This window comes from Humulus lupulus, chromosome 4 (assembly GCF_963169125.1).
Source record: "Humulus lupulus chromosome 4, drHumLupu1.1, whole genome shotgun sequence".
Classification (NCBI taxonomy): domain Eukaryota; kingdom Viridiplantae; phylum Streptophyta; class Magnoliopsida; order Rosales; family Cannabaceae; genus Humulus; species Humulus lupulus.
This window is the reverse complement of record NC_084796.1, coordinates 98133506-98145361: the sequence shown is the minus strand read 5'-3', so window position 1 is coordinate 98145361 and position 11856 is coordinate 98133506. Positions and strand designations below refer to the sequence as shown.

Below are 11856 nucleotides of genomic sequence, written 5' to 3'. Positions count from 1 at the left end.
ACTAGTCTTGCGGGATGGAAAATATTTGGTGAAGAATGCTTTTGTCATCTGTCCCACGTTCCGATAGGTCTAGGCCTTAAGGAATACAACTAGTTTTTTGCTTTGTCTTTGCGAGAGAAAGGAAAGAACTTCAATCTCACAATGTTGGTGACATCAGCTCGGTTGTTGAATGTAGCCACCTCCTCTTCTAATTCCTGTATATGCAGGTACAGACTCTCATTTTCCAATCCATAGAAGGTTGGTAAGAGGTTAATCATGTCATGTTTGAAATCAAAATTTGGCATATTGTTGGGATACATTATGCATGATGGTGTGGTTGTATGCGTAGGATGTAAATAATCCTGTAGCATTTTTGGTTGGACTTCATCTTGATGAGCCATCGTGGGTTGTTTAGGAAGTCTCGGTGAATTGGGTGAATGTGAACGAATGGAAGAAGACAACGAATTAGGAGAGTTTTTTAAAGCTTCTACTTGTTTTCTCAGGAATCTCCCTAGTGCTTCTCTATTTCGTTGCATAATATTTTTTGTAAGTATCATAAGAGCAAGTGTATAATAGTGTAATATGTATACACCAAAAATATTCACAGGCCAATTGGGAAGGCTGCCAAGGTACCACTTTAGGCCCAAGAGATTTTCAAGAACTCCTTGAGGTTCTTAGAAAAGGTTGGAGGGTAACGCTAACACAAACATAATTTAATAACCAATTTTTCTAATACAGAATAAGTTTGGTTTTTACTGTTTTCCAAAATTACACAAATGTTCTCAATACTTTGTTTTTTTATGCTTTAAAATTTTATGATTCAAAGTTTTACGCCTTTTTTCAGAAAAAGATTAAATCTAGAAAATAAAATTATAAACCTAAAAGTAAGAGAAAATAAATAAATAAAATAATGAAAAAAATGAATAAATTAAAAAGAAAAAAAAAATTAGTGAGAAAAAAATAAAAAGAGAACTAAAAAAAATTATACTTTTTTTTCTAAAATAAAAATGAAAAAATAATTCATTATGCAAACCTTTAATTATAAAATTAGCACCCCGACAACGGCACCAAAAATTAATTTCGCCCAATAAACTCCTAAGCGGTCGCAATAATAATCAGGCTATGTCGTATCCACAGACAAGCAAAATACAAATAAAAAGAAAGATTAGTAAGTTAGAAATAAAAAACTTAGAAATAATGTAACTTTGAAAAAGAATAATTTTTAAACATTAAATAAACAAAATTGAAGAATTAGAATCAGAAAGAAAATATGGAAGGAAAAAGTTTCATTCATGCAAACATATATATATATATATTAATAAAATTGATTCATTCTACTCAACTATAATTCTACACCATTAATTATAGTTGGAAAATATATATAATAAAGCTCACCTTAAAATATATTCTTAATTAAATTATACTAACGTCTAATTTTAAAAACATGTCATATTATATACATTAGAGCGACAAAATACTAATGACAGAATCCAATAAAAAGCATATAATATAACAAATATCCTAAATTAAATCAAGAGCCTAATTTACATAAGAAGAGCATGACTAGACTTATGTAAAAGACACCAATAAACTTAGAATAAAAATTAGAAGAAAATAAATTTAATTGTAAGAAATATATAGGCATTGTTTTCACTCAAAAAGTATAAAAGAAATGAAAGAAAAATAAGAAATTATTGTATTTCTCTCTAACTCTACTTTCTACTCCTAACTCCACAATCTCATCCCCTTTTCCCTACATTTAGCTCTCTATTTATAGTGGAAATATGACCCAAAATGTGTAAAATCGTGTACAAAATAGTGGGGAAAATGGCTACAAAAACTTTTGGAAATGGGAGACATGCTGCAGTGATGAGGGAGACATGTTTGACACATTTCGTGTGCTTGTTGGCTTGGCAAAGATGTTTGGGGCATGGGGAACACGGTCAGGACGTGTGGCTCGCATGGCTCGGCTAGAGTGGCTCGACTGCGTGAGGCAGGTGGAACGTGTGTCAAGCAGGCAGGTGTGCGGCTCGGCTGCATCAGGCGGGTGTGGCCTGCTTGAAAGACGGCTGGTGGAGTTGGGACTGGGTAATTGGGCTCGGGTTTGGGCCATATTTTTTTAATTAATGGTACTTAAGGAATAAGAGGTAATTAGAGGGGGGAAATGGTAATTTTGATCAACTCTGACTAGCAAACCAATAAATTGGAGGACAAACCTACATGAGTGATTATATCAATGGAAAAATCAAGATAATTTTGTAAAAATAATTCTATAATTACTACGAGGGAAATTCCATATTTATAGTGGAGTAATAATGTAAGGACCCAAAAATACTGACCAAAAAAAATACGGAAAATAACATTTTCATTATAAACACGTCCCAAAAATTCACATAAAAAATCTTTAAAAAGAAAAGTTGGGTGCGCACACTTAACAAGTTACAACTATTCTTAAACATTTAAAGTAAACATAAATAGTTTAAATATAACTAATAAAGTAATGTTAGCCCCAAAAGACCTTTTCTCAAAACATTCCCCAAAGGCCACCTATAGTAAATGTCAAATGTCACGGACTTACCTACATCATGAAATAACTAGGTAAGAGAAAATGCTTAGTAAGTTCAACCTTACAACATGAAATCATAAAAACAAGTTGGGGTCAATGACCGAGTTGTTGACTGAAAATCAAACCAGTTACATAATTAGGGTTCTGGATAAATCTGAACCCTAAAAACAATTAAAGAACTCCTAAGTGTCCTGACAAACTTAAGGTTATGCCCGATAACCAAAAATAATCAAATCAATTCTACACGCAGAAAATACCAGAGCAAGCAGAAATATATAGGAACAATATTCATAAAAATAAAAATAAAAAACTCCTACAAGCCAACTTGGGAGTTGCCAATAAAGTCGAGGTGTTTTGGCACCCTCTTAAAACAAACAATAATGGAGACCCAGCTCTCAACACTATTAACCCTACCGGGGTAATCTTCGTGTTACCTAGGGCATAAGTACTATCAAGAGTGTAACTAGAGTTATATCGGCTCATCGAGGTTTCTAGGTTTTACCAGTATGATTAATCCATAGCCAGATGTCACTGACTTGAATCAGACTTGAGGTCACGGATATTGAACCGGACAGAGGGTCACAGACTTAAACCGAACCTAATAATAATTGTCACGGACTTGAACCGAACTGATAATAAAAGTCACGGACTTGAATCAGACCGATACGAATTGTCACGGACTTCAACTAGACTTTAAGAATGTCAAAGGCAGAAACTTTCTGCGCTTTGCTAACATAGGTGGGGTACCTACCGCACCATCCCCAAAAGGGTTTAAGCACCCCCTAGTCATTGTCTCTAATTGATATCATTCTCATAAGTAGTGTAATATCCTATTTCTAGCAATTAATACACTAGTATGCTTCATGTTGTAATCAGAGAAGTCAAAGGTTGAGTTACTTTGATTCCTTTGTTTCGAGCATAAATCCTTAAACCACACCTACACGCTTATTTTAGCCAATACTATAATTCCTACTGTATACTTGAATTAATTATGACAATTAAGTTATTAATAAACTATTGTGGCATTGATGGACCCAAAACGGGTATGTTTAAAAATTTATATATCGCAAGCGCACGAATCGTCCATATAGAATAGTGATCGTAAGCAAGGATGTCGAACCCAAAGGAGTTGTCTAAAATCGAAAATGAAACTATTTTAAATCAAAAGTAATAAATTCTAACCTAGTTCCAAAGATTGATGAGTTTTAATAGTATGAACATAAAATGAAATATTGAAAAATAAAGCTTTTTAAGATAATGAAAATAAACCAATAATGAGTTGAAAATAAGTATTAAAAGAAAAGATTATTAAGATACTAGAATCCACAAAATGTAAGTTTAATAATATTTATTAGTATATTGATTCCCAAGTTTTAGTGATAGTTAAAATAATTTAAACTATCATTTTCCAAAAATATTTATAATTTTAAGCACAATTTTCTTATAAAAAGATAGGATTTTTCTTCACTTTTCAAAATTATAATTTCAAAGCATTTAGTGTAAATCAATCTAATGAAATAGCAAATAAATCAATGAACATTATTTATAAGGCAAAACATAATATTTTTGTTCTAAGCATGGATGTGTACAATTTAATGACACATCTTACACAAAGAATATTATGTTTATGCACTAATGAAGAACAAAGTGTAAAAATGTTCTAACAATCTAAAATACAAGATATTTAAGATGAAAGAAATATATGAAGAAGAAAAATCCATAGACTTTGTTGCATTACAAGGGAAATCAACATACAACATAAATATTACCTAGTTACAAGTTGCTTCATCATGATCTTAATAATCTTATGAAAAAGATTAGAAGCACATAACTAGAATAGAAATTACAAAATAAATGACATACATACTTGCAAAATGCTCTTGAAAAACCCAAATGGAAGAGAGAATGGTAGAGAGAAAATGAGAGAAAAAGATGGTAACTAAAAAATTAAGCACCCCAAAAATGGTCTTGAAAGTCCATATTTATAGCCAAAGTGAGTTTATTAAAATAATCAATTTAAATTAATTAAATTGATTAGATTAATTAAATAAAATAAATATGGTATGTAGAGGTAAATTATAGGGTGTAATGATGATGTTGTGGTGAAAATGTGTAGGAAAAAGGGTAAAAAGTTGGCATTTTTGTCATAGGGGACAAAGGGACAAAATGCATTTTTGTTGGGCTCAATAAGGGAAATGGCAGCAATGTGGTGGTTGGGTGTTGGAGGGGGGGCCACGGGTTGGGCCTAGAGTGGGCCTCACGTGGTTGGGCTTTTGGAGAAACACCATTTTTCTTGTTACTTTCTTTCAAAATTACCATCTTTCCTTTGATTTTCTTGCTTTTCAATGGCAATAATTTTCCTACACAATAAATTATAAACTAAATTAAAATTAAATATTTTCATTAATAAAATATATCATATAACTCCCATGAAAACATTAATTAAAATTTAATTTACATAACATTTAATTTCAATAAAATCATATTTTTAGCATTCAAACTAACAATACTAATTTTAAATAATTAAACTACAACATATTATAATAACATATCTATAAAAACATATAAAAATCTAGAAAACTACAATAAGACTAATAAATTAAAAATTACATAAAAACTTAATAAGTTAATTAAAAACTCATGAACTAAGCAACAATTAGCATGTAAAACATGGTAAAATAACTCTATTTTGTAGAGTTATCACACCCCCAAACTTAAAGTTTTGCTAGTCCTCAAGCAAAAGAAAAATTAAAATACACATATATATATATTTTTTTATTGGTGATATAAAAATGATTTTCTCAAAAATTGCACAATGAAAATAACTCTCAGAAATTATTATGAATAAAAGTTAAGCTTATATAATTAATTAAATTGTCAATTTTGCTTTTAGAAAATATGTTTTTATTAAAATTATTTTTCACTTAAACTTATAGGAAATAAGAGTTTTTATGAAAAATGTAATTTTTGTTACAAGCAAAATTGACCCTATAATTAAAAACAAAGCTTAAAAATTATTCATATTTTTAAGAGAATTAATTTCAAACTCAATCAGAATTTTTATCATTGAAAATGAAAAATATCACCAAAATTTTTTTTTTTTTTTGTAAATAATTTTTTTATTTTTTATTTTTTTTTGAATTTTTATGAAAATGAACTAATAAAAAAAAAATAAAAAATTAACAAAACCACAACATATAAATAAATAAAAAAAAATTCAAACAAACATTTTTTTTCTTTTCAAACAAGCATACATAAAATAAAACACAAAACATTAAAAACAATGCAAAGCAAACATAAATAAAACACAAAACAAACACAATAAAACTCGATACCCCCAAACTTAATTTAAGCATTGTCCTCAATGTGTCAAAATATAAATATAAATTAAAATTGACAAGAGTGTAAAGTTTAGAATGGTCGTACCTCGATATTGTGCATTGCGAAGATAGAACAAGATAGAACAGGATACAACTAACAAAAATTAAATCGCACATAAAACAACAATACAAATAAAACACAAGTTATCAAGATCACACAGGAATCAAAGAGCATGGTAAACAGGGTCCTCAAGGAGTATCTCATCCACTTCATCAGTTTTTAATTCCAAAAATGGTTTTAATTTTTGTCCATTAACTTTAAATATATTACCATTTTTAGGATTTTCAATTTCAATAGCTCCATGTGAAAAAACAATACGAACAATGTAAGGACCAGACCACCTAGAGCGTAACTTTCCCGGGAATAAATGCAAACGAGAGTTGTATAAAAGGACTTTCTGACCTGGATAAAAATCTTTTCTCAAAATATTTTTATCATGGTAAAATTTCATGCGATCCTTATACTTTTTTGAATAGTCATATGCATCATTCCTAATTTCGTCTAGTTCATTGAGTTGAAGCTTTCGTTTCTCACCTGCTTTGTCTAAAGAAAAATTTAACTGCTTAATTGCCCAGAAGGCTCTATGTTCTAACTCAACAGGTAAATGGCACGCCTTCCCATACACAAGTCTGTAGGGTGACATGCCAATGGGCGTTTTGTACGCGGTACGATACGCCCATAATGCATCAATGAGTCTTAAGGACCAATCTTTCCTAGTTGGATTCACAGTTTTTTCTAAAATGTGCTTAACTTCCCTATTAGACACTTCAACTTGACCATTAGTTTGTGGGTGATATGGTGTTGAGACTTTATGTGTAATGCCATATTGTTTCATTAAATGTTCAAATGGCTTATTACAAAAGTGAGTACCGTTATCACTAATTATAGCACGTGGTGAACCAAAACGGGAAAATATATTTTCTTTCAAAAAACGAAGCACAACTTTGTGGTCATTAGTGTGGCATGCAATAGCTTCAACCCATTTAGATACATAATCGACTCCAACAAGAATATAAAGATTACCAAAAGAGTTAGGAAATGGTCCCATAAAATCAATGCCCCAAACATCAAATATGTCAATAATAAGAATAGGATTTAAAGGCATCATGTTTCTTTTAGTTAAACTTCCTAACTTTTGGCAACGTTCACAAGCTTTACAATAAACATATGTATCATGAAAGATAGTAGGCCAATAAAAACCACATTGTAAAACTTTAGCAGCTGTTTTCTTACCACTAAAATGTCCTCCACATGCATGATCATGACAAAAAGATATGATTTTAGACTGATCACAGTTTGGAATGCATCTTCTAATTATTTGATCAGGGCAGTATTTAAACAAGTAAGGATCATCCCAAATAAAGTTTTTCACCTCAGAATAAAATTTAGATTTATCATGCTTAGACCAATGAGATGGTATTTCTTTAGTGACCAAATAATTAACAATATCAGCATACCAAGGTAATGAAGAAATATGCATTAATTGTTCATCAGGAAAAGTTTCAGTGATAGGAGTGGAATCATGTATAGTTTCAACAACTAGTCTAGATAAATGATCAGCAACAACATTTTCAGATCCTTTTTTATCACGTATTTCTAAGTCGAATTCTTGTAAAAGCAGGATCCAACGGATCAAACGAGACTTAGCATCTTTTTTCGATAAGAGATATTTTAATGCAGCATGATCAGAATAGACAATAATTTTAGATCCTAACAAATAAGATCTAAATTTCTCCAATGCAAAAACAACAGCAAGCAATTCTTTTTCGGTTGTGGAGTAATTTAATTGAGCATCATTTAAAGTTTTGCTAGCATAGTAAATTACATGAGGTATTTTTTCAAGTCTTTGTCCTAAGACAGCACCTATAGCATAATCAGAAGCATCACACATTATTTCAAAAGGTATTTTCCAATCAGGAGGTCGAATAATGGGTGCAGTAGTCAACAAATTTTTTAATTTTTCAAAGGCAACATGGCAATTACTATCAAAGACAAAAGCATTTTCTTTTCCAAGTAAATGGCATAAAGGCCGAGAAATTTTGCTAAAGTCTTTTATAAATCTTCTATAAAAGCCGGCATGGCCTAAGAATGATCTAATTTCTTTCACAGTTTTAGGTGGGGGAAGTTTTGAAATAAGGTCAACTTTAGCTTTATCAACTTCTATTCCATTAGATGAGATTACATGACCTAAAACAATTCCTTTTTTAACCATAAAATGACATTTTTCCCAGTTAAGCACAAGGTTTTTCTCTTTGCAACGAATTAAAACAAGTGAAAGATGGTGCAAACATTCATCAAAAGAGGAACCAAACATAGAAAAATCATCCATAAATACTTCAAGAAATCTTTCAACCATGTCAGAAAAAATCGAAATCATACATCTTTGAAAAGTCGCAGGTGCATTACATAATCCAAAGGGCATGCGACGATATGCAAAAGTTCCAAAAGGGCATGTAAAAGTAGTCTTTTCTTGATCTTCTGGGGCGATGGGGATTTGGTTATACCCCGAATACCCATCAAGAAAACAATAATATGCATGGCCAGCTAATCGTTCAAGCATTTGATCAATAAAAGGCAATGGAAAATGGTCTTTTCTAGTAACATTATTCAACTTTCTATAATCTATGCACACTCTCCACCCTGTTTGTACTCTAGTAGGGATTAATTCATTTTTCTCATTTTCAACAACTGTGATCCCAGACTTCTTAGGCACAACTTGAACTGGACTAACCCATTGACTATCAGAAATAGGGTAAATGATACCTACGTCTAACAATTTTATGACCTCTTCTCTAACTACTTCTTTCATATTTGGATTTAATCTTCTTTGACATTCCCGAGAGGTTTTAGCATTCTCTTCTAGATGGATTCTATGCATACATATGGATGGGCTAATTCCTTTAATGTCTCCAATGGTCCAACCTATGGCTTCTTTATGTTTTCTAAGGACATCTAACAATTTACCTTCTTGTTCTTTATCTAAAGCGGATGCTATGATAACAGGTAAGGTTTCAGACTCTCCTAGAAAAGCATATTTTAAATTTTCTGGCAAAGGTTTAAGGTCTAACTTTGGAGACTCAGAAATTGATTGAACATGACCTAAGGGTGAAAAAGGTTCAACTTTGGTTTCATTTAAGGGTATAGGCTCTACCAAAGAATTCACATCATCATTAGAGTCATCAACATGCAAGTTCATACCAAAGTATTTTTCACAAAAATCAAATAAGTCATTTCCATCATTTTCACAAATACTATCTATCATGTTAACTTCATGCACTTCTTCACACTCAACAGATTTAACCACATTAAAAACATTCAATTCAACAGTCATATTTCCAAAAGATAATTTCAAAACACCATTACGACAATTTATGATTGCATTAGATGTAGCTAAGAATGGTCTACCTAAAATGATAGGAATTTGAGCATGCATATTTTCCACAGGTTGAGTATCAAGAACAATGAAGTCAACAGGAAAATAAAATTTATCAACTTTTATCAAAACATCCTCTATAATGCCTCTAGGAATTTTTACAGAACGATCGGCTAATTGAAGAGTTATAGAGGTAGGTTTTAGCTCACCAAGACCAAGTTGCTTATAAACAGAATAAGGCAATAAATTTACACTAGCACCCAAATCAAGTAAAGCTTTGTTAATAAAATGATCACCAATAATGCATGAAATTGTGGGACACCCAGGATCTTTATATTTAACAAGACTCTTATATTGAATAATGGAACTAGCTTGTTCAGTTAAAAACGCCTTTTTAGGAACATTAGTGTTTCTTTTAACAGTACAAAGATCCTTTAAAAATTTAGAGTAGGCAGGAATTTGTTTAATGGCATCTAAGAAAGGGATATTGATACTAACTTGTTTAAAAACTTCTAAGATGTCATTATATTGGCTGCCTTTTTTAATTGGAAGTAATCTTTGTGGGAATGGGGCTTTTGGAATGAAAGGATGGATTGGAGTTTCTTTGTTTGATGAGTCATTGAGATTAGAACTAGGAGGCTGACTCTTTTCTTTTTCTTTTTCATTTTCAACCTCGGGTATGTAATCGGGTTTGACAATTTTCTTTCCAGACCTAAGAGTTGAAATTGATTTGACTTCTCCATTATGACTAGACTTTCCTATCTCATATTGACCTTTTGGATTAGGGATAGGTTGACTAGGGAATGTTCCTTTTTCTCTATCAGCTAAAGCAGTGGCGAGTTGTCCTACTTGTGTCTCGAGTTTGGTAATAGATTGAGATTGATTTTGTAGGATTTGTTGGGTAGATTGCATAAATTGTTGTAAAGTATCTTCTAAGGAAGGTTTTCTTTGTTGCAGATATGGTTGATTTTGTGGGGCATGAGCTTGGTTTTGTGTGTTGTATTGGTGCCCTTGATTCATTTGGGGTTGGTTTTGTCTCCATGAAAAGTTCGGATGGTTTCTCCAATTTGGATTGTAGGTGGACGAAAATGGGCTATCATTTGGTTTCCCATAAGTATGAAGTGCATTGGCCTCCTCAGAAAAGGCTTCTTGGTAGGAAGGGCATGATTGGGCATTATGGCAAGGACTAGAACATATAGAACAAACATCTTTTCTAGGTTGAATTGGAGAGTTTATAGTTTGGCTTATGGCTAAAGCTTCTACTTTTCTCGCTAATTTATCTAAGGATGTTCTTAAGTCTAATTCTTCTTTTACTTCATACCTTCCTCCTCTTTTTGGTGAATTAGTTGACCTAGACCTAGGATCAAAATAATTCCATTGTTGTGAATTGACAGATAAATCTTCAAGGGCGTCCCACGCCTCTTGTCCTTGAAATTTTAAAAATTTTCCAGTATGCATAGATTGAATCATTTGACGATTAGAGGGAGTCAAACCATCATAAAAATATTTTACAAGTCTCCATTTTTCAAAACCATGATGAGGACATTTTAATAATAAATCTTTAAATCTTTCCCAACATTCATAAAACTCTTCATTATCTTTTTGAAAAAACTCGGAGATTTCTCTCCTTAGACTATCAGTTTTAGACATAGGAAAAAATTTCAGTAAGAATTTATTATAAAGTTGATCCCATGTAGTTATAGACCCCGTGGGAAGGGAATTTAACCAGGCTTTTGATTTGTCTTTTAATGAAAAAGGGAACAATCTTAGTTTGACCGACTCATCAGAAAAATTTTGAAATTTAAATGTTGAGCAAATTTCTAAGAAATCTTTGACATGCATGTAAGGATCCTCTCTATCTAACCCATAAAAAGATGGCAATAATTGAATGATTGCGGGTTTAAGCTCAAAATGAGTAGCAGAAGTAGTAGGTAAAACAATGCATGAAGGAGCATTAGATGAAATAGGTGCAAAATATTCAAGCAAAGTTTTTTCAGGCACAACATTTTCATCAACAATATTAGCAATAGGTTCCATGATGCTCAAATTTTTACTAACACTTTCAATTTCAAACAAAGATAAACGTCTTTTTACTAATCGTTTTTTAGAGTTACGTTCCCAATGATGCATACAATTTTTCACAAACAAGGCAACAAGGATAATCTCAAACAAACAATTTTCTGATGTGGAAGATCAGTTAAAACCGCAACCACAGAGCATACTTAGAATTTTTAGAGATTTCACAACAATATAATTCTTATGGTTTACTTGTCCCCAGGCCTATTTGATTCCACTTACTCGCGCACTACTAACAACTCCCCGAGGTTAATTAGTAGAGGCGGATGGGAATTTTGGTCAAATTTCCTTTAAGCAAGAATTGCTTATGGTGAAAGGACAAGATTTAGGTTTTTTTTTTTTTTTTTTTTTTTTTCAAGTATTTTTCACAATATTACGCTAAAATATTAAAGAAGACAAAGAAAAATAAGGCAAAAATTAAATAAGACTAAAATTTAAGCAAGAGTAGGGAGGCATAGCATGCCATCAACCATAACAAAAT

The 11856-nt window shown here is 31.6% G+C and overlaps 1 non-coding gene across 1 annotated transcript; it reads left to right on the top strand.

Moving 5' to 3' along the window:
• Positions 1-10827: 10827 nt before the first annotated feature.
• LOC133833403 (small nucleolar RNA R71) lies at positions 10828-10934 on the top strand. The gene has a single exon (XR_009892784.1). It is a non-coding gene; the product is annotated as a small nucleolar RNA R71 (small nucleolar RNA).
• The last annotated feature ends 922 nt before the right edge of the window (positions 10935-11856 follow it).